The following is a 24,511-nucleotide window of genomic DNA, read 5'->3' as shown; positions in this document are numbered from 1 at the left end:
TTCGGTAAGAACCCTCGGTACGTGATTCTGTTAGTACGTGAAAAGTAGGAATATGTATGAAAAACCCTAAAATAGATAAATTACTGAAATACCTTTAAAAGTGGAAAATTTATAGTTTTACCCCTAGTAGATAAATTACCAAATACCCCTAGTGTTAAATTGACCTAAATGCATGTTTGATCGTTGTTATTTATCGCATGCCATGTTGTTATTATCGATGCATGGGATTGGGATATTGACGGAGGAAGTACTGAAAGTGGCTTGTCCACGTCTTGGAGGCTTTGCCTCAATTTATCGTTAATCGAGCAAAGGGTCGCAATCTGTGGAGTGTTAATGGGTGGGTTGAGCTATTCCCACATGGAGTGTAGGGCTGGTACGGGTGGAGTGTAGTGGTTAGTGGGTTGAGTAGTCTCCCAAATGGGCTTGCATATGTTATTGATGTTGCATGTATTTTGAAATGGGCCTATGGGCCATCATGTTATCTGAATAAGGGCTAAGGCCCGCTTATTGTAATCTGAAAAGGGCTCGGTCTAGTACCACTGTTACTGAATGGGCTTAGGCCCAATAGGCTTGAGTGACTTGGGCTTTGAATGGGTTTTCCTTACACACGAAGTTTCCCCAAACTCACCCTTTTATTTTCATCGACGCAGAAATCCCCAACCATAGTGGGCTTGGAGTCGTAAGGGAATTCGGAGTGGCCACCCGCTCGAAAGTTTGGTTTTCTTCGTGAACTGGACATCCTATTATTTATGTTGACGTTTGGGTTTTTAAATGTAATAAGGCTGCTTAATTATTTTTGATGGTTTTAATATGTATTACTAAGATAGGTATTACTTATTTTAACTGTTGAAATTGGATAGCTTTAGGGCGCGTTTTCAAAAAAAAAATAACAATTGATTTCAAAATAACACGACAACAAGCAAAGCTTCCGCAATGAAAGTATTTTCCAAAATTAATCACTTTTCCTAAAAATGACTTAATCAAATCAGTTTCCTAGAAATATACATGACGTTAAGGTGTGGCAATGGCAGTGTGCATGTCTAGGATTGGATTCGAAGGGAGCTTGGTACTTAAGTAGTCCGATAGACTCACCTCCTCTTTCCAGCTTCCTACCGTGCATGCTTCCATTCACTTTAACCTATAATGAAATTATCTTTTAAAACACTAAGTAGGTTTTTCTGGATCAACAATATAAAATGTTTTGAACGCTTCGATGTGGCATGTCGGATCCGGCCATAACGTCTGGGCCGGGTTTGGGGTGCTACAACTAACATATATGCATATTTGCATCAAAACTTTCCATGTAACTCACTTACCAAAACACACCAAATGGTACCAATTAACCACTTAATCACTAGCATCAATATACATATATGCCTTCCATAACAAAGCACTAATTAACAACAAATTATATGACATATTTAATATGCACATTCAACTACCTTTCTATCTTCCATCATTTAGCCATGTCAAGTCACATATCAACCATTACAAGGCTACTTATATACACATCAAAATATACCATTTCACCAACACAAGGCCAAAATGCAAACCAACCAAGTGGTCATTTTCAACAACCAAAACACATATAAGACAACATTAGCCAAAATAACCTATACATGCCATTATAACCAAAATTAAACCAACTAAAAGTACCAAAAGAGCCAATGGATAGTGTGATATAACTCCGACAAGTTTCCAACCCGAATGAGCTTTCGATTCACTATAAATACAAAAAATAACACAGAGTAAGCATTTGAGCTTACTAATTTTGTATAACATAGAATTTAACTTAACATTTGATCAAATAATAGGTAAGTAACAAAGCATATCCCAACACAACTTGTCCAAAAGCCTAAACACATATACACCAACCACATTAGTCATGTAAATTCATATATGGATCAATAATCATGGATGAGGTCAAAAATTAATCAAGTTTCTATATACATGTAACATCCATATCATGTATCTATATATCATGTAAAATCATTCCCATGTATTTCATGTAAATACCTATAATAGTTTTGTAACAGCCCGTTTTTAGTCAAATCGGAGTAGTGGTTTCAGGACCGCAAATTTGAAGTTGAAATAATTATTTTATTATTATTTTAATTTTTTCAGCATGTTAGTGTGTTTGTGTGAAATTTTTATGAAGAAATTTTATTGTTTGAATGCTCAATTCGGTAAAAATGACTAAATCGCGTAAAGCGTAAAACTTGTGTTCTATTAGTTAAAAGTGTCTAAAAGCTTTGGAACCTTAAAGTAAATGTCCTTATGTGGTTATTAGCCCTTAGGGATAGTGGATGATAGTGGTTTGGTATTTTTGTAATTATTAAATTTTATAAAGGTTATTTTAGTAAAATGGTAATTAAAGTTAAAATAACTAAAACAAAACCAATTTTTTTGTTCATCTTCTTCCTATTTCCAAAAATACAATAACAAAACACCATTTTAGGGCTTTGAGCATTTGGTTACTTCTCCTTATGTATGTAAAGATTTACCCGAAGGACTATTTTGTAAAATTGTTAAAGATTTAGGATGTTGCCATTGATGAATAAGCATGTATTTTGATGTTTAATGATAAAAAGTTTGATGATAGTTATACAAGTTTTGTTAAGTGATTTTTAGTGAAAATGCAAATTAGGGATTAAATTGTAAAATATGGAAACTTTATGGTTAAAATGTGAAATAAATGAAAACTATGGGCTGATATATGCACTAGGGAAATTTAGCTAGCATGGGTTGGTTTTAAATTACATGAATTTGTGTTTTTGTGAAATAACGACTAAATTGTGAAAGTTGTGAAATACTTGGGGCAAAAGTGTAAATGTGCTCTAATGAGTGTTTTTGGATTAAATTGAATAGAGTGATAATTAAATACACTAAATTTGATTACATATAGGTCAGGAAAAGTGAAATACGAACTTAGATCAGGGAAAGAACAAGGTTTCAGATTAGTTGACTCGTGTCGTCGTTTTTACATCCGAGTTAAGTTTGTATGTAATAAGCATTATTATATTTGTGTTTTAAATGCTTTGATATTGTATAAATTATGAATTATGAACTTGCAAACACATTTGACAAAGATTTAGCATTGGAAATCCCGGTTGAACCTTAGGAATAGATTAGGATATGAATGACATGTCATTAGGAGTTACATTGATTTGGCTTCGAGCCATGATATTGGCACTTTGGGTGCAAGTTACATTGATTTGGCTTCAGGCCATGATATTGGCACTTTGGGTGCAAGTTACATTGATTTGGCTTCAGGCCATGATATTGGCACTTCGGGTGTGAGTTACACTGATTTGGCTTCGAACCATGATAATGGCACTTAGGGTGCGAGACTTCTAGGTATCCGAAATTTATTCTGAATGGTTCAACGGGTATATTGAAGATGTGAAATGGGGAGAAATAGATACGTATCGGTACAGGTATGTTTAGAAAACTATACAAGTAATGAGTCAAAGAAAGTTGTGACTTTATGATCAAATATGTGGTTAAGTTTATGTTAGCTTGATATTAATGCATTGTTGTATATTATGTCATTTAATTTGAATGGTAAATGAATGGTGAGACTTACTTATTACTTTCATACGAGCTTACTAAGCTTTATAGCTTACATTGTTTAGTTTGTTGTGTTTTATAGTGATATCAAAGCTAACTCAGATTCGGTGATCATTGGAGACTTCATCACACTATCCAACTATCACCTTGGTATTTTTGAAACTAAGTTTTGGTCATATGGCATGTATAGGAGTTGGTCATTTTGATGTATAGTTTGGTATTGAAATTAGCCATTTGGTTTGGTTTGTATATGATAAGTGTTTTGCTAGGTGTATAGTCATGATAGATTGCTTAATATGGTTCATTTTGGCAAATATGGTAATGTATATATATACTAATGTTCCTTGGTGATGTAGTTTATAATTACTTGTGAATGGCTTGTTGAAGTTTAGAGTTTAAGGTAGCTAATGATGGAGAGTTTGATATTGATATGTTTTTGGTTTTAAAAAAAGATATGCTTAGATGAAATTGTGTATACAAATGCTTTGTGAATCTGAATTGGTATGATTTGAATGTGCAAAACATGATATTATAAGCATGATAGTTGTTGGTATTAAAATGCCATTTTTAGTCTTGGTTGTGGATGTATTGGATGTGTATTTATGCTATGATTTGTGCCATTTGGGTGGTGTAGGTGTGAGCAAGTTTGGAGTGGCAAGATGGCTTGGTAAATAGCCTATTTTTGTCCACATGGGTGTGTGTCTCAGCCGTATGCGACGCACGGTCAAGTTACACGGCCGTGTGTCTTCTGGTATTGAATTATAAATCAATTCAGTATGCTCCAGACAACCTTATACACGGGCATATGATTTGGCCGTGTGGCATAAATCAATATACCCTACAGATTTGGCATGACCTAGCACACGGCCTGGTGCACGAGTGTGTATGGCCATTTTAGAGCACACGGGCTAGCCACAAAGGAACGTGTGTTGGCCATGTGACACAAGCCAGAGAGTTACACGGGGTTGGACTCGGGCTGGGACATGGCCATGTGATCCCATTTTAAATGTCCACACGGCTGGTGACACGGGCGTGTCATTAACTATGTGAAACACACGGTCGGGCCACACGGGCGTGTGTCTCCTATTTTATGTAAAAAATTTCCAAATGTTTGAAAAGTTTTTAGATTTATCGGTTTAGTCCTGACCCACCCCGAATGCATGTTTTGGGCCATGTATGTAATGCCCCGAATTTGGGCCTAGAAGTATTGGGCCTTGAGTATGGGTTCGTAAGGAGGTTATATACAAGCATTTAATTGTACAAGGAAGTGACACAATTAAATGTCTGCTTTGGTGGTTAATGGCCCTGAGAAGTGTTAGAGAAATCTTGGGTTCAAACCTGGGATTTAGCAAAAATTTTGGTTTTAAGTGATTAAAACCCTGGGTGCTTGGATGAAGGCCTTTTAAATTATTGTGGTAAATAAATGACACAAGGAAGCTTGTGGTCTAGTGGTTGTGGCGTCATTAAGGTTGCAAGGGAGCCTAGGTTCAAGTCTTGGCTCTTGCAATTTATTTTGGTTTTTCTTTTAAAGGAACTTGGACTTTGGCCTATAGACCTTATAATTAATTGAGGATAAAATATGACACAGAAAGAGCCTGTGGTGGAGTGGCAAGGTGGCGTGTTATGTAACTGTGGGGTCTAAGGTTCAAGTCTTGGGATCTGCAATGGAGTATTTATTTTTCTGTTTGAGCTCTGTAGGAGGTGAAGTTGGACTGGAACTCTGTGGTTGAGGTGGTCATAAGAAAATAAAGAATTTTCCTAATGGCTGAAAGTAATCCCACATCGGGAAGCTAACATGGGAATTGGTGAGAAGCTGGCTCTAAATAGAGCGAACCAGATGAGTTGATGAAAAAGGAAAAAAGTGATTAAGACCCAATGCAGGATGTGCCAAGGTTGGTGATTGTGGACTTCGGTGCATTCTCATAAACATGTGTGTATTCACGCCCTTCTTTGTTAGAAATTGGAAAAAGTTGAAAGCCACCACGAGCGTTCTCGTGTATTGGGGCTGTTCTGGGCCTGATGGGTCAAATGGGCCCGATGGGCCCATGGGCCCGCTTGTGTAAATCTAACTATTAGGTGGGAATTAGTTGGGCCTGATGGGCCATAAGAATGTGGTTGGGCCTGATGGGCCATGTGAATGTGATTGGGCCTAATGGGCCATATGAATGTAATTGGGCCTGATGGGCCATGTGAACGAGATTGGGCTTAAAGGGGCCAAATAAATAAGTGTGGATCTATTAGTGTTTAGTAAATGGGTTGTGGACCTAGTTTTCGGTAACTACTCAAGCCGGCATAAAACTTAAATAATTAATTAATCGCGACTGTGGACGATTCATAAGGTTAAGGTGTGGCAATGGGTATATGCATGTCTAGGATTGGATCTAGGGAGAGCTTGGTACTTAAGCGGTCTTAATAACTCACCTCCTCTTCTCTGGAATCCTACCTGGTGCATAGTATCTGTTCACTTTAGCCAACGAGGACTTGTTAACGGGCCAAGGTAAGTAATAAATCCATAATAAAGAGAAATGACCCCCGATTTGTAGAATTACTGAAATACCCTCGATTTGTAAAATTATCGAATACCCCTGATTCGTAAAATTATCGAAATACCCCTGATTTATAAAATTACCAAAATACCCTTGTAGTGTAGAATTACTGAAATACCTTTGATTTGTAAAATTACCAATATACCTTCGATTTGTAAAATTATCGAAATACCCTTGTAGTGTAAAATGACCGACATACCCCTATAAGGTAAAATGACTGTTTTGCCCTTTAGGGTAAATGACCGACTTAGACTTCAAATTTGACTAATTTGATTATGAATGTCTGACTGCGTTTTAATTTACTTGATTTTGGTTGTATGACTGATATGCTTTTAATATATGTTTAAAAGACTATTACTGAGTATGGCCATTCTACATACACTTGTGATGATTGAGCATGACATACACGACATATTGTATGGGTTGGGAATTATGGAACAGAGGAAGTATATGAGGATCGCATGGTTGCCTGACGACCATGGATCCACCGATGGCTATTAAGCCTAATATTTGATTAGCAGCTTGCTGCAATGAAGGTAGTACCGCAACCGGGCTACCGTTGATGTGTATCAGATGGGTGGGTCGATATTTATATCCCCACATGATGTGTACCAGGGGACGGAGTTGGTGTGTAACTGTTGGATTTTTGTGGTGGGTTGCACAACATTGCATGTATGATATTATTGTGATATTATTGCAATGTGGGCTTCGGCCCAACTATGCCTAAGATGGGCTAGGCCCAATTGATTCTGTTATGGGCTATGTCCCAAATGATATTGTAATGGGCGGTTTGGCCCACGTATGCTCTGAACTGGACTATACTTTATCAAGTTAAAGGGTTCGGCCTGCACTATTTCATTTACATTTACGATATCGATCGTTACTCTAGTAAGGGGATTACACACTGAGTTTTCGTAAACTCACCCCGTTTATTAACTGTGCAGGTAATCCTCAGCGTTAGGTGGATTAATGTCGCAGAGGGACTCGAAGACGACCACACAACTGTACATGTTTTTCTATTTCATTTATTTAGATAAGCACTTTGGTTTTTGATTTCGATTGTAATAAGGCCTCTTTATTTTCTTAACTTTTTTGGGGAAAATTTATCTACTATGTTTGATATTTGTTAGAAGTAGATCGCGGTTTTCCAAAACAATACATGTTTTCAAAACACTATGTTTTTGCAACTTAACTTTTAAACATCACGTTTTCGTAAATTGGTTACTTTTAGAATTAGCTTCCACAAAGTAAAAAGGAATTTTTTTTGGAAATGAAATTAAGAAGTTTTCAATTTACTATATTTTAAATAAGAAGGGTTTCTAATGAAAACATGGTTTTTGAAAAACATTTCAATGTGACACGCCAAATTCGGGTCTAACTTCTGGGCTGAGTTTGGGGTATTACATTTAGTTGTATCAGAGCCAGGTTGCAAAACTCGGCTGTGGAATGGGTTTTAAAAATTGGATTTTTAAAGGAATTGTTTCAAAAAGGTTTGAAAAGATTTGAAGTATTTGAAATGTTTTTCTGAATATTTTCCTGAAAGTGTGGTTACCGAGTCTTAGCACTGAATCCGTAAGTATTCTGTTAGACTGTACTTAAAGTTAGATTATTTATTTATTTAGTGTATGTTTTGGAAATCAGTTTTTTTTTTTAAGTTAGACTGTGATGGATTTCGAAGGCAAGCATGGTTGCGAGAAGTTACCTGTCTCCCTGGAACATGAGATGGTTTAGGAAACTATAGTCAAGGTAAGTCTACCAACTTTGGTTAACAATAACCCAGAGCTTGGTATAGAGGCACTGATCCGGTTGGTAAGGGAAGTGCTGGAAGAAGTGTTCGAGGCAAGAGTTAAGGCGTATGGTGAAACACTTCAGGCTGGGCACTTGGAGTGCAGCAGGAAGAGGGATCACAGTTCCTTTTAAGTCAGATGTGTTTTGATTGGATGTGATGTTTGAATATAGAAATTATAGGCATGTGTGGTAAATATCTATTTGCTTCTGTGGTTAGATGTTTTGGTTGGGTGTGAGAGGTTTTGAGATTAAGTTAAAAGTGTATTAGTGTAGTTTGGAACTAGAGTGTGCAGCGAGAGCGTAGTGGTGTAGATTGAGCTAAGTGCTTGTGCAGATAATTGGAAATTTCGAGGACGAAATTTCTTTAAGGGGGTAGAGTTGTAACGCCCTGAATTTGGGCCTAGGAGTATTAGGCTGTGACAGCCCAAAATTGACCCTAGTCGGAATGTGGTTTCGGTACCACAAAACCGAGGCATAAAAATAATTTAAAATTTATTTTGATGCCTATAATATGTGTGTGCTCATGTGTGAATTTTGAATTCTTTGATTTAGTTAATTTGATTGTGAATTGAAAGAAAAAGGACTCATGTGAAAGGATTTAAAATATGTAGCTAATTTCAAGAGGTTAATAAAGGAATGAAGCAAAATAAATGGAGTTGCATGTCAAATACTCCATTTATTTTGAATGAGTGGCCGCCATGTCTAGATTATGGGCAAGGGACATGTTTCCAACATGTTTAGTTAGTGCATTATGTAGAAAGAATTAAGAAATGAAAAAAAAGAAAAAATGAGCATGGATGCCCCCCATGGTGCCGTAGTTAGAGAGAAAGAAAGAAAAAAAAGTTGTCATTCATCCTTTCTTTGAGCAAAGACTAAGAAAGAAAAACAAAAAATTGTTCATCTTTTCCCTCCTTCCTTTGGCCGAAATTCCTAAGAGGAAGAAGAGATTTTGCTTCATTTTCTTTGTTTAGAAGAGATCTAGAAGGAGATTTGGCTAAACTTGCATCAAGATTAAGGTATGTATGAGGTTGTGTCATGAGATTCATGCTTGTTTTGGTTGCTCATTTGATGTGCATGTTAGCCATGGTTCAAATCCTTGCTATGCCATGAAAAATGGTATTTGGCCAAGGTTGATATTGTGTTAAAGCCATTGCATGCTAAATGTGAAGCTTGTTGATGATGCATGTAATGATGGATTGACTACTCTTGAAATTTCTTTTTAGTATTCTTGAGTAGGACATTGAATTCTTTGTTTAACCATGACCGAAGTTGAAAGAGTATGGTTGTGATGTATTCGGCCATGGTGCATTCATGAGCATGATTTATGCTTGTTACTTGATTGGTAAAATTTGTGTTTGGATGGGTATGAACCCTTGAGATTCGACCTTGCACCTATATGTGTATACATGTTTGCACATGATGTATTGGCATGAGATATATACTATTTCAAGGTATATATTTGCTTGTGATGATGTTTCGGTTATGAAGTACATGAGAGATGTGTATTGAGCTACAATATGTAATGCGTTAGTTAGTAAAATGCATGCTGTTTTTGTGTGGTATTAAGTGCATAATTGGCCTCAACATGGACATGCATATTCGCCACATGAGGGAATTTGGTGTGCATGCATTCGGTTAGAGGCAAGCATATTGATGCCTATTCTTGGCTTAGAAAATTCGCTAAGAGGAATATTAACTAATGTGTTGAGTTCGATTCGTGATTTCGTACATATGCAACTTTGATGCCTAATGAGCATATATATTGGCTAGGCATCTTGAATTCCTCTTCGATGCTCAAATGATAAAACCAATTTATTTGTTAAATTAAGCTCAAGAGCAAAGGGGAGCTAAATCCGATAAGGGAAGGAAAAAGTCGTCGAATAGCCGTCGAAATCGTTCGACCACGTCCGAGGTAAGTTTTCGAGTATCGAAACTTAGATTTTGATTCGATTGAATGAAGTAATAAGCAATCAATTTGTGCCTTTGTATGTGGCCATTGAGCCGAAATGATATTTTGCTAAGTGAATTGTGCATAAAAGTTGTGTTATGAAATTGAAACAAAGATGTGTATGAATGTTCGAGTGATATCCGGCTAAGCCCGAAGGCAATTGTGCAAATTGTGATATCCGAGCTAAGCCCAAGGCAATTGTGCGAGTTATGATATCCGGCTAAGCCCAAGGCAATTGTGCAAATTGTGATATCCGGTTAAGTCCCAAGGCCTTTGTGCGGGTTACCATAACCGGCTATGTCCCAAGGTGTTTGAACGAGTAGCTATATCCGGATAAACTCCGAAGGTATGTGATTCGAGATCTTTGAACTTGCTGTAAAAATTTTCAGTTAATACGCTTGTGAAATTCCCAACAACAAGTGCGTTTGTGTGTGCTTTGCACACTATGAGTAAGTGTATGTGCGTATTCGCTCCGATGATAAATGAGTTATCGGCCTTGACTAAGCCGTTATTAGTGTATGAATATAAGAGTTGGGATTGTGAAGTAAGCATGTCTTTGAGAAATTGTGCATATGAATTATTGTTTAGCTACTTGAATGCTATGCTTTGGTTGTGTGTATATTATGGCTCAAACTTACTAAGCATAAATTGCTTACTCCGTTTCTTTGTTTCTCTGCTTACTGATTTTGCTGGTTAGCGATCGGATTCGGGATCATAGAAGTTGAAGTCAACCACACTATCAAAGCCCTTTTGGTACTCCTTTAGTCGAGTTTTGAATATGGCATGTATAGGACTACCCTCGCTTGTTTTAAGTACTTTGTGATGTATATGTGTGCGGCCATGCGAAAATGGTTCGTAAAAGTGGAGTATGGAATTTGACATATGTGGTTTGTAATTATATTTGGTTTCATGATGTGATTATGGTTTGGAATGAGAAAGTTGGTCACATGATCAGCCATTGGAATGGCTAAATATGATCATATGTTGGACCTAAGTATGACTAGACTATAGTTGGTCCATGGGAACTACAATATAGGTAAAGCCTACCTTAAAAACAGATGCTGCCAGCTGCAGTGACGTGGATGTAGAAAATCACCAAAATTTGTAGGAATGGTGTTAAATAGTGAATAAATTATGCGATCGAACCTTGACGAGTCTATTTTCATATGAAAGTAACGAAATGATCATATGAACAGTATACCGAGAGATATTAAAGTTCTCGTGAGACAGGGCCAGAACGGTTTCTGGGTCCCCTGTCGCGACTTTGAAAATTTACCATAAATTATTAAGAATGAATTAGAAGTCATGCCTTATATGTGAGGATTCATTTTTGAGTCTAGTTTCATTAGAAACAAACAGTATCAGTATTGAAACCCTGTACAGAGAGATATTCAAGTTGTAACGCGCGAAGGTCAGTGTAGTCGACCTCTGTAACATGGGTGACTTTAACTAATAAACTGTACCAATTGGCTTGACCAAAAATTCTATAAATAAATCCATGGATGGATATATGAGTCTAAATTCAGAGAAAATTTACAGAATCAGTTTCCGAGTTGTGAAACTCGAGATATGCTTTTAAAGGCGACAGCGATGCAGTTTTCCAGCTTGCCTGGAAATGTCAAATTGGTCGGTGCCATAAGCGGTTTTGGCTTGTTAACCCCTCGTGTCCGACACCGGCAACGGTCTCGGGTTTGGGGTGTTACAATTTTATTGGTATCAGAGCTACGGTTTAGTCGATCCTAGGACTACCGTGATATGTTTGGGGTCTAGCTATACATGCCATTAAGTGATAATTGATAGTGTGGTGATTTCTGACATTTTGAAATTTGTGTTTGTTTATAGCCATGGATCCCGATCCCAACCAAGCAATAGCTGATGATGTGGAGAGTGTGGCACCTGCTCCGCGCAAGGGGGGACAGCGCCAAGGACTCTCAACCTATTGCTAGCAATCCGAATGATGAGGCTAAGCAAGCCTTCTATAGCGTGATGAATGATTGGTTCAACCAATACATTCGAACTAACACTACTGTTCCACAACCTCCATTCCCGACTAATGCAACCCCGCACCTACAATACTTCCCAGAATCGACCAAATAAGGTCAAGTAAGCCCCAATCGATGTAATTCAAAACATGGGGCTACTGAATTTAAAGCTACGGATAGCGACGATGCCGAGCAAGCTGAATTTTGGTTGGACAACACTATCCGGTGCTCGATGAGCTATCATGTACACCGATGAATGCTTAAAGTGTACTATCTCCTTGCTACGCGATTCCGCCTACTATTGGTGGAGTACTCTGACTTTTGTTGTGCCTAGGGAGCACGTAACTTGGGAGTTCTTTCTAACCGAGTTCCGAAAGAAGTATATCAGTCAGAGATTTATGGATCAAAAGCGGAAAGAATTTCTTGAACTTAAACAAGGTTCCATGTCGGTTACCGACTACGAACGAAAATTTGTGAGGCTTAGCCGGTACGCGCGCGAATGCATTTCTTCAGAAGCTGTGATGTGTAAACGCTTCGAAGATGGATGAATGATGATATAAAGTCGTATGTTGGCATTTTGGAAATCAGAGTTTGTGGCTCTTGTCGAGCGTGCAAAGCCGAGGAGCTCAAGATGGAGAAAAGAAAAGTGAAGTGGGAGCAAGGGAGTTTCAGAAGAGGTCTTGGGAAGCCCTTCCCACGATCATCAAAGAAATTTAGAGATGGCTTAGGCGGTCTAGAGACACTTCGGGCTTTTCTAGACGAGACCGCGATCGACCCCTATGGGCACGCTGAGTCACTTGATCGCCGGTGTTGGCAATGATCGTCGAGACGAACGGCGCCAATATTGTGGCAAATGGCATTCGAGTTGTAGATTCTGTGACCGCCTCTGTTACAAGTGCGGATCACCGATCATTTCATTAAGGATTGCCCGAGTTTATCCGAACAAAACGTAAATCAAAGTGGGAACCCGGTGCTACCACAACTCGAGGTAGGCCACCGGAAATATGGGCAATGCTAGTGGCGGTCGAGAGGATCTAGAGATGCTACCATCGATCCGAGGCTCGTGCTCTGCTAGGATTTATGCCATACGCCAGCGCCGAGGATGCTTGCCTCACCGGATGTCATTACCGGTACATTCACTCTTTTCGATACAAATGTGATTGCTTTGATTGACCTTGGTTCTACTCATTCTTATATATGTGAAACCTTAGCATCCAGTAAGACTTTGCCTATTGAGTCTACTGAGTTTGTAATTCGGGTGTCAAACCCCTTGGGTCATTACGTGCTTGTCAACAAAGTGTGTAAGAAAAGTCCCCTAGTATTCCGAGGTTCTTATTTTCTGGCGGACTTGATACTTTTGTCGTTCGACGAATTCGACGTTATTCTTGGTTTGGATTGGTTGACCATGCACGATGCGGTTGTAAATTGCAAAAGCAAGACTATTGATCTGAGGTGCGCAAATAACAAGATAATTCGGGATGAGTCTACGGACTTAAAGGGGTTGCCAGCTGTAATATCAGCAATGTTGGCCCAGAAATACGTAAGAAAGGGGTGCGAAGCATACCTTGCTGTATGTTCTAGATGACAAGGAGTTAGAAAAGAAACCCGAATCTGTACTAGTGGTTTGTGAATACCCGGATGTTTTCCCTGAAGAATTGCTGGGATTACCACCTGTTCGGGAAATAGAGTTTGGCATCGAATTGGTACCTGGTACCATCCCAATTTTGATAGCTCCGTATCGTATGGCACCAACGGAATTAAAGGATTTGAAAGCTCGGTTGCAAGAATTGGTGGATAAAGGTTTTGCTCGCTTGAATTTTTCACCTTGGGGTGCACCAAAGGTCTTGTTTGTGAAAAGAAGGATGGAACCATGAGGTTGTGCATCGACTATCGTCGACTTAATAAAGCGACGATAAAGAACAAATATCCGTTATCACAGATCGATGATTTGTTCGATCAACTGAAGGGACCTCGGTGTTCTAGAAAATAGATTTGAGATCGGGCTATTATCAATTACGAATTCGAGATTCGACGCACCCAAGACGCCTTGAGCGAGATATGGTCACTACGAGTTCCTAGTGATGCCGTTTGGGCTTACTAATGCCCTGCGGTATTTATGGATTTAATGAATCGGATCTTCGGACCATATTTGGATGGGTTCGTAGTCGTGTTCATTGATGACATCTTGGTCTATTCAAGAAATGAGACCGAACATGTTTGAACACCGAGGTTAGTGCTGCAAATTTTACTGGAATAAGCAATTATATGCTAAGTTCAGCAAGTGTGAGTTCGGTTGAGAGAGGTTAGCTTCTTGGGTCATGTGGTATCTGCGATCGGTATTTGAGTCGATTCAATAAAATTTCAGCCATACTTAATTGGAAGCCTCAGAAATATTCTTGAGGTTCGAGCTTTTGGGGCTTGCTTGTTATTACCGACGATTTGTAAAGGTTTCTCAACGATAGCCACGCCAATGACGGCTACTCCAAAGGGATGTTAAGTTCGAATGGACGGAAAAATGTCGAAAAAGTTTTGATCAATTGAAAACTTATTTGACCGAAGCCCCAATTCTAGTGCAACCCAAACGGGCAAAGAGTTTGTTATTTATAGTGACGCATCCCTACTCGGGTTAGGTTGCGTATTGATGCAAGAAGGTCGAGTTGTGGCCTATCGTCGAGGCAATTAAAGCCACACGAGAAAAATTATCCGACCCATTATCTCGAATTGGCTGCCATCGTATTCGCCTTAAAGATATGGCGACATTACTTATTTGGTGAGAAGTGCCATGTGTATTAGGATCACAAAAGTCTCAAATATATGATGACTCAAAGAGACTTAAATCTGCGACAAAGACGTTGGCTCGAGCTGTTAAAGGATTATGAGCTGGTCATTGACTATCACCCGGGAAAGGCGAATGTGGTTGCGGATGCCTTAAGTCGTAAATCATTATTCACTTTACGAGTGATGAATGTACACTTTTCTGTTCTACCCGACAATGTGTTAGTAGCTGAATTGAAAGCCAAACCATTATTGATACGTCAAATTCGTGAAGCTCAGAAAGTCGACGATGAGTTGGTTGCAAAACGGGCTGAGTGTGTTCCGAACAAGGACTCGGAATTTCAAATCGATGATGACGATTGTTTGAGGTTCAAAAGTCATCTGTGTGTTCCAAAGAATTCGGAACTTATTTCGATAATTCTGAACGAAGCCCATTGTAGCCGAATGGCAATCCACCCGGGGAGTACAAAGATGTACAACGATTTGAAACGTCGGTTTTGGTGGCATGGTATGAAACGAGACATCTTCGACTTTGTTTCGAGATGTTTAATATGTCAACAAGTGAAAGCGGAACATCAAGTGCGTTTAGGATTACTTCAGCAGATCACGATACCCGAGTGGAAATGGGATCGAGTCACCATGGACTTTGTATCCGGACTGCCATTGTCAGCGAGTAAGAAGGATGCGGTTTGGGTCGTGGTAGATAGATTGACTAAGTCGGCTCACTTTGTCCCCGTACGTACGGATTTTTCAATGGACAAACTAGCCGAATTGTACGTTTTTCAGATTGTGAGATTGTACGAGGTGCCTATTTCCATCGTGTCGGATAGAGATCCGAGATTTACCTCGCGATTTTGGAAAAAGTTGCAAGAAGCTTTGGGTACCAAGTTGCATTTCAGACCGCCTTTCACCCCAAACCGATGGTCAATCCGAGCGGATAATTCGGATACTTGAGGATATGTTGAGATGTTGCATCCTCGAGTTCGATGGTTCATGGGAACGGTATTTGCCATTGATTGAATTCGCACAACAACAACTTTCAATCAAGTATTAAGATGGCACCCTACGAGGCTTTGTACGGTCGTAAATGCCGTACACCATTGTTTTGGACCGAGCTCGGTGAAAGCAAAATTTCCGGTGGATTTGATTAGAGATGCTGAATGAAAGTGAAAGTAATCCGTGAAAGTCGAAAATAGCCTCCGATCGTCGAAGTCGTGCGCGGATCTGAAGCGTAAAGACATCGAGCATCGTGGGAGATAAGTGTTTCTCAAGGTTTCACCTTGGAAAAAATACTCGATTCGGCCGTAAGGGCAAGTTGAGCCCGAGGTTCATCGGGCCATATGAGATATCAAGCGAGTCGGTCCGGTGGCATATCGTCGATTTTGCCCCTCGAACTCGAAAGGATTCACGATGTCTTTCATGTTTCGATGCTTGACGCTATAGATCCGATCCATCGCACGTGATTAGTCCATCGAGGTTGAAATTCAAGCCAATATGAGTTATGAGGAAGAACCGATTCAGTATCCGGCACGTGAAGTGAAAGAGTTGCGAAACAAGCGGTTCCGCTAGTGAAAGTGTTATGGCTCAAACACGGGATAGAAGAAGCTACTTGGGAAACCGAGAACTCTATGAAAGAGCGATACCTAACCCTATTTACGGTAAGATTTTCGGGACGAAAATTTCTTAAGTGGGGAGAGTTGTGACACCAAAATTGACCCTAGTCGGAATGTGGTTTTGGTACCACAAAACCGAGGCATAAAAATAATTTAAAATTTATTTTGATGCCTATAATATGTGTGTGCTCATGTGTGAATTTTGAATTCTTTGATTTAGTTAATTTGATTGTGAATTGAAAGAAAAGGACTCATGTGAAAGGATTTAAAAATATGTAGCTAATTTCAAGAGGTTAATAAAGGAATGAAGCAAAATAAATGGAGTTGCATGTCAAATACTCCATTTATTTTGAATGAGTGGCCGCCATGTCTAGATTATGGGCAAGGGACATGTTTCCAACATGTTTAGTTAGTGCATTATGTAGAAAGAATTAAGAAATGAAAAAAAGAAAAAATGAGCATGGATGCCCCCATGGTGCCGTAGCTAGAGAGAAAGAAAGAAAAAAGGTTGTCATTCATCCTTTCTTTGAGCAAAGACTAAGAAAGAAAAACAAAAAATTGTTCATCTTTTCCCTCCTTCCTTTGGCCGAAATTCCTAAGAGGAAGAAGAGATTTTTGCTTCATTTTCTTTGTTTAGAAGAGATATAGAAGGAGATTTGGCTAAACTTGCATCAAGATTAAGGTATGTAAGAGGTTGTGTCATGAGATTCATGCTTGTTTTGGTTGCTAATTTGATGTGCATGTTAGCCATGGTTCAAATCCTTGCTATGCCATGAAAAATGGTATTTGGCCAAGGTTGATATTGTGTTAAAGCCATTGCATGCTAAATGTGAAGCTTGTTGATGATGCATGTAATGATGGATTGACTACTCTTGAAATTTCTTTTAGTATTCTTGAGTAGGACATTGAATTCTTTGTTTAACCATGACCGAAGTTGAAAGAGTATGGTTGTGATGTATTCGCCATGGTGCATTCATGAGCATGATTTATGCTTGTTACTTGATTGGTAAAATTTGTGTTTGGATGGGTATGAACCCTTGAGATTCGACCTTGCACCTATATGTGTATACATGTTTGCACATGATGTATTGGCATGAGATATATACTATTTCAAGGTATATATTTGCTTGTGATGATGTTTCATTATGAAGTACATGAGAGATGTGTATTGAGCTACAATATGTAATCGTTAGTTAGTAAAATGCATGCTGTTTTTGTGTGGTATTAAGTGCATAATTGGCCTCAACATGGACATGCATATTCGGCCACATGAGGGGAATTTGGTGTGCATGCATTCGGTTAGAGGCAAGCATATTGATGCCTATTCTTGGCTTAGAAAATTCGGCTAAGAGGAATATTGACTAATGTGTTGAGTTCGATTCGTGATTTCGTACATATGCGACTTTGATGCCTAATGAGCATATATATTGGCTAGGCATCTTGAATTCCTCTTTCGATGCTCAAATGATAAAACCAATTTATTTGTTAAATTAAGCTCAAGAGCAAAGGGGAGCTAAATCCGATAAGGGGAAGGAAAAAGTCGTCGAATAGCCGTCGAAATCGTTCGACCACGTCCGAGGTAAGTTTTCGAGTATCGAAACTTAGATTTTGATTCTATTGAATGAAGTAATAAGCAATCAATTTGTGCCTTTGTATGTGGCCATTGAGCCGAAATGATATTTTGCTAAGTGAATTGTGCATAAAAGTTGTGTTATGAAATTGAAACAAAGATGTGTATGAATGTTCGAGTGATATCCGGGCTAAGCCCGAAGGCAATTGTGCAAATTGTGATATCCGAGCTAAGCCCGAAGGCAATTGTGCGAGTTATGATATCCGGGCTAAGCCCAAGGCAATTGTGCAAATTGTGATATCCGGGTTAAGTCCCGAGCCTTTGTGCGGGTTACCATAACCGGGCTATGTCCCAAGGTGTTTGAACAGTAGCTATATCCGGATAAACTCCGAAGGTATGTGATTCGAGATCTTTGAACTTGCTGTAAAATTTTCAGTTAATACGCTTGTGAAATTCCCAACAACAAGATGCGTTTCGTGTGTGCTTTGCACACTATGAGTAAGTGTATGTGCGTATTCGCTCCGATGATAAATGAGTTATCGGCCTTGACTAAGCCGTTATTAGTGTATGAATATAAGAGTTGGGATTGTGAAGTAAGCATGTCTTTGAGAAATTGTGCATATGAATTATTGTTTAGCTACTTGAATGCTATGCTTTGGTTGTGTGTATATTATGGCTCAAAACTTACTAAGCATAAATTGCTTACTCCGTTTCTTTGTTTCTCTGCTTCTGATTTTGCTGGTTAGCGATCGGATTCGGGATCATAGAAGTTGAAGTCAACCACACTATCAAAGCCCTTTTGGTACTCCTTTAGTCGAGTTTTGAATATGGCATGTATAGGACTACCTCGCTTGTTTTAAGTACTTTGTGATGTATATGTGTGCGCCATGCGAAAATGGTTCGTAAAAGTGGAGTATGGAATTTGACATATGTGGTTTGTAATTATATTTGGTTTCATGATGTGATTATGGTTTGGAATGAGAGAGTTGGTCACATGATCAGCCATTGGAATGGCTAAATATGATCATATGTTGGACCTAAGTATGACTAGACTATAGTTGGTCCATGGGAACTACAATATAGGTAAAGCCTACCTTAAAAACAGATGCTGCCAGCTGCAGTGACGTGGATGTGGAAAATCACCAAAATTTGTAGGAATGGTGTTAAATAGTGAATAAATTATGCGATCGAACCTTGAAGAGTATATTTTCATATGAAAGTAACGAAACGATCATATGAACAGTATACCGAGAGATATTAAAGTTCTCGTGAGACAGGGCCAGAACGGTTTCTGGGTCCCCTGTCGCGACTTTGAAAATTTACCATAAATTATTCAGAATGAATTAGAAGTCATACCTTATATGTACAGATTACTTTTTGAGTCTAGTTTCATTAGAAACAAACGGAATAAGTATTGAAACCTTTTACAGAGAGATATTCAAGTTGTAACGCGCGAAGGTCAGTGTAGTCGACCCCTGTAACATGGGTGACTTAGCTAATAAACTGTACCAATTGGACCGACCAAAAATTCTAGAAATAAATCCATGGATGTATATATGAGTCTAAATTCAGGGAAAATTTACGGAATCAGATTCTGAGTTGTGAAACTTGAGATATGCTTTTTAAGGCGACAGCGACGCAGTTTTCCAGCTTGCCTGGAAATGTCAAATTGGTCGATGCCATAAGTTGTTTTGGCTTGTTAACCCCTCGTGTCCGACACCGGCAACGGTCTCGGGTTCGGGGTGTTACATGGGCCTTGAGTATGGGTCCTTAAGGAGGTTTTATATAAGCATTTAATTGTACAAGGAAGTGACACAATTAAATGTCTGCTTTGGTGGTTAATGGCCCTGAGAAGTGTTGGAGAAATCTTGGGTTCAAACCTGGGCTTTAGCAATAATTTTGTTTTTAAGTGAATAAAACTCCGGGTGCTTGGATGAAGGCCTTTTAAATTATTGTGGTAAATAAATGATATAGGGAAGCTTGTGGTCTAGTGGTTGTGGCATCATTAAGGTTGCAAGGGAGCTTGGGTTCAAGTCTTGGCGCTTGCAATTTATTTTGGTTTTTCTTTTAAAGGAACCTGGACTTTGGCTTATAGACCTTATAATTAATTGAGGATAAAATATGACATAGAAAGAGCCTGTAGTGGAGTGGCAATGTGGCGTGTTGTGTAACTATGAGGTCTAAGGTTCAAGTCTTGGGATACACAATGGAGTATTTATTTTGCTGTTTGAGCTGTATAGGAGGTGGAGTTGGACTGAAACTCTGTGGTTGAGGTGGTCATAAGAAAATAAGGAAATTTCCTAATGGTTGAAAGTAATCCCACATCGGGAAGCTAACATGGGAATTGGTGAGCAGGTGGCTTTAAATAGAGCGAACCAGATGAGTTGGTGAAAAAGAAAAAAGGTGATTAAGATCCAATGCAGGATGTGCCAAGGTTGGTGATCATGGACTTCGAGTCGTTCTCATAAACATGTGTGTATTCACACCATTCTTTGTTAGAAATGAGCAAAAGCTGAAAGCCGCCACGAGCATTCTCATGTACTGGGGCTTTCTGGGCCTCGATGGGTCGAATGGACTTGATGGGCCCGTGGACTCGCTTGTGTAAATCTAACTGTTAGGTGGCAAGTAGTTGGGCCTGATGGGCCATATGAATGTGGTTGGGCCTGATGGGCCATATGAATGTGATTGGGTCTGATGGGCCATGTGAATGAGATTGGGCTTAAAGGGGCCAAATGAATAAGTGTGGATCTGTTAATGTTTAGTAAAGGGGTTGTAGACCTAGTTTTTGGTAACTACTTAAGCCGGCATAAAACTTAAATAATTAATTAATCGCAATCGTGGATGAGTTATAAGGTTAAGGTGTGGCAATGGGTATATCCATGTCTAGGATTGGATCTAGGGAAAGCTTGGTACTTAAGCGGTCTTAATGACTCACCTCCTCTTATTTGGAATCTTACCTGGTGCATAGTATTTGTTCAGTTTAGCCAACAAAGACTTGGTAACGGGCCAAGGTAAGTAATAAACCAATAATAAAGAAAAATTACCCCCGACTGGTAAAATTATCGAAATACCCTCGATTTGTAAAATTATCGAAATACCTCTGATTTGTAAAATTACTGAAATACCTTTGATTTGTAAAATTACCGAAATACCCTTGTAGTGTAGAATTACCGAAATGCCTTCTATTTGTAAAATTACCGAAATACCTTCGATTTGTAAAATTACTGAAATACCCTTATAGTGTAAAATTATCAAAATACCCTTGTAGTGTAAAATGACCGACACACCCCTGTAGGGTAAAATGATTGTTTTACCCTTAAGGGTAAATGACCGACTTAGGCTTCGAATTTGACTGATTTGATTATGAATGTTTGACTGCGTTTTAATTGACTTGACTGTGGTTGTATGACTGATATGCTCTTAATATATGTTTAAAAGACTGTTACTGAGTATGGCTATTCTGCATACACGTGTGATGATTGACATTCACGACATATTGCATGGGTTAGGAATTATGGAACGAAAGAAGTATATGAGGATCGCATGATTGCCTAACGACCATGGATCCACTGATGGCTATTAAGCCTAATATTTTATTAGCAGCTTTCTACAATGAAGGTAGTGTCGTAACTGGGCTACCATTGATGTGTATCGGATGGGTAGGTCGATATTTATATCCCCTCATGATGTGTACTGGGGGACGGAGTTGGTGTGTAGCTGTTGGATTATTGGGGTGGGTTGCATAGCATTGCATGTATGATATTATTGTGATATTATTGTAATGTGGGCTTCGGCCTAACTAAGGCTAAGATGGGCTAGGCCCAATTGATTTTGTTATGGGTTGTGACCCAAATGATATTGTAATGGGCTGGCCCATGTATGCTCTCAACTGGACTTGTCTTATTCTTGTTAAAGGGCTTTGGCCCGCACTATTTCATTTACATTTACGTATCTTGTTGTTACTCTAGTAAGGGATTACACATCGAGTTTTCGTAAACTCACCCGCTTATTAACTTGTGCGTAATCCCGAGCTAGGTGGATCAGTGTCGCAGAGGGACTCGAAGACGACCACACAATTGCACATGTTTTGCTATTTCATTTATTTAGCTAAGCACTTTGGTTTTTGATTTGGGTTGTAATAAAGCCTCTTTATTTTCTTAACTTTTTTTAGGAAAATTTATCTACTATGTTTGATATTTGTTAGAAGTAGATCACGGTTTTCCAAAACAATACCTGTTTTCAAAAAATATGTTTTCGCAACTTAAATTTTAAACATCACGTTTTCATAAATCGGTTACTTTTAGAATTAGCTTCCACAAAGTAAAAAGGAATTCTTTTTTGGAAATGAAATTAAGAAGTTTTCATAGTACTACGTTTTAAATAAGAAGTGTTTCTAATGAAAACATGGTTTTCGAAAAACACTTCAATGTGACACGCCAGATTCGGGTCTAACTTCTGGGCCGGGTTTGGTGTGTTACAATGTTGGCTCGTATTAAAAACAATATGAATGTTATTGATTGATAATTGAATGATATTTGCAAATGTATGTGAAATGTATGTGTAATTGTTTAAAACGTTTGGTAATACTCCATAACCTATTCTGACGTTGAAAACGGGTGAAGGGTGTTACATTTATTGGTATCAGATCTATAGTTTAGTCGATTCTCGGACTAACGTAGCATGTGTGAGAGTCTAGTTATACATGCTGTATAAAACTGTGATAGTGTGATGTCTCCTGACAATTTAAAATATGTTTTCGTATAGCAAATGGATCCCAATTGAGCTGTAGCTGATGATGTTGAGAGTAATGCGCCAGCTCCTACTCAAGGGGCAGTGCCGTTTGAATCTAGACACGTATCAAGTAGTGACGGAGGAGAGGTTAAAGAAGCCGTTTTCCAAATGATGAATAAGTCATTCATAGAGTTTGTTTGAACAAATTCGGTAGCTCAACAACCCCTACCCTCACCTAATCCCCAATCGGTTCCCGTAGCTCGTAGAACTTCTAAGATTAAATAAGCTACCAGTTGATAAGAATCGAAAATATGGGGCTGAAAAGTTCAGAGCTACTGTTGATGACGATCTTGAGAGAGCTAAATTTTGTCTTGAAAACACTGTTCGGGTATTCGATGAACTTTCTTACACATCGGGTGAGTGTTTAAAATATGTTCTATCACTTCTGAGGGACACTGCATATCAATGGTGGAATACTTTGGTGTCTGTGGTATCGAGAGAAAGAGTTACCTGGGAATTCATTTAGACTGAATTCTGGAAGAAATACATAAGTCAACGATTTCTTGATCAAAAGCACAAAGAGTTTCTAGAATTGAAACAGGGTCGTATGACTGTGACTGAGTATGAAAGAGAATTTGTGAGATTAAGTATGCTTAGGAGCATGTTTTTACTGAAGAAATCATGTGCAAACGATTCGTTAATGGGTTGAACGAGGATATTAAACTTCTAGTCAGAATTTTAGAATTTTAGAATTTTTTATTTTGGTTGATAAAGCTTGCAAAGCCAAAGAGCTTAGCAAAGAAAAGAGTAAAGAAGATTCAAAGGATAGAGACTATAGAAAAAGATCGATGAATAAGATTGAATCAGTGGCAGTGGTTTGTGAGTATCCGGATATGTTTCCAGATGAATTGCCTAGATTACCACTGATCAGAGAGGTTGAATTTGCTATTGAGTTAGTACTGGGAACATCATCGATATTGATAGCTTCGTATAGAACGGCTCCGACAGAATTCAAAGAGTTGAAAGCTCAGTTGCAAGAATTAACGGATAGAGATTTTGTACGATCAAGTTTTTCACCCTGGGGTGCGCCAGTGTTGTTTGCGAAGAAGAAAGATGGATCAATGAGAATGTGTATTGATTATTGTTAGCTTAATAAGGTTACAATAAAGAACAAGTATCTCTTACCGAGAATAGATGATTTGTTTGATTAGTTAAAAGGGGCAACAATGTTTTTGAAGATTGATTTGAGATCTAGCTACTATCAGTTACGAGTGATAGATTCAGATGTGCCAAAAATTGCATTCAGAATGAGGTAAGCGTACTATGAATTTCTGGTTTTGCCTTTCAGATTAACTAACTCTCCTACAGTTTTTATGGATTTAATGAATCAAATTTTTAGATTGTATTTAGATAGATTCATTGTTGTTTACGTTGACGACATTCTAATCTATTCTCGAGATGAGTCTGAACATGCCGAGCATTTGAGAATTGTGTTACAAACCTTGAGAGACAAGCAAATGTTTGCTAAATTTAGTAAATGTGAGTTTTGGCTCCGAGAAGTTTGACTCTTGGGACACATTGTTTCAGCGGAAGATATACGAGTTGATCAGAGCAAAATTTCAGCGGTTGTTGACTGGAAACCTCCGAGAAATGTATCTGAAGTTAGAAGTTTTCCAGGACTAGTTGCCTTAGAAGTTTTTCGGGACTAGTTGCCTACTATTGACATTTTGTAAAAGGGTTCTCGATGATTGCTACACCTTTGACAAGATTGCTACAAAAAGATGTGAAATTTGAGTGGTCTGGGAAATGCCAACAGAGTTTTGATCAGTTGAAAGCATTGCTAACCGAAGCACCAGTTTTGGTTCAACCTGAGTCGCATAAAGAATTCGTGATTTTTAGTGAGGTGTCATTAAATGGTTTGGGTTGTGTTTTGATGCAAGAAGAAAAAGTTATAGCTTATGCCTCCAGACAGTTAAAGTCGCATGAAA

This window comes from Gossypium arboreum, chromosome 1 (assembly GCF_025698485.1).
Source record: "Gossypium arboreum isolate Shixiya-1 chromosome 1, ASM2569848v2, whole genome shotgun sequence".
NCBI classification, from domain to species: Eukaryota; Viridiplantae; Streptophyta; class Magnoliopsida; order Malvales; family Malvaceae; genus Gossypium; species Gossypium arboreum.
Note: the sequence above shows the minus strand (reverse complement) of the source record.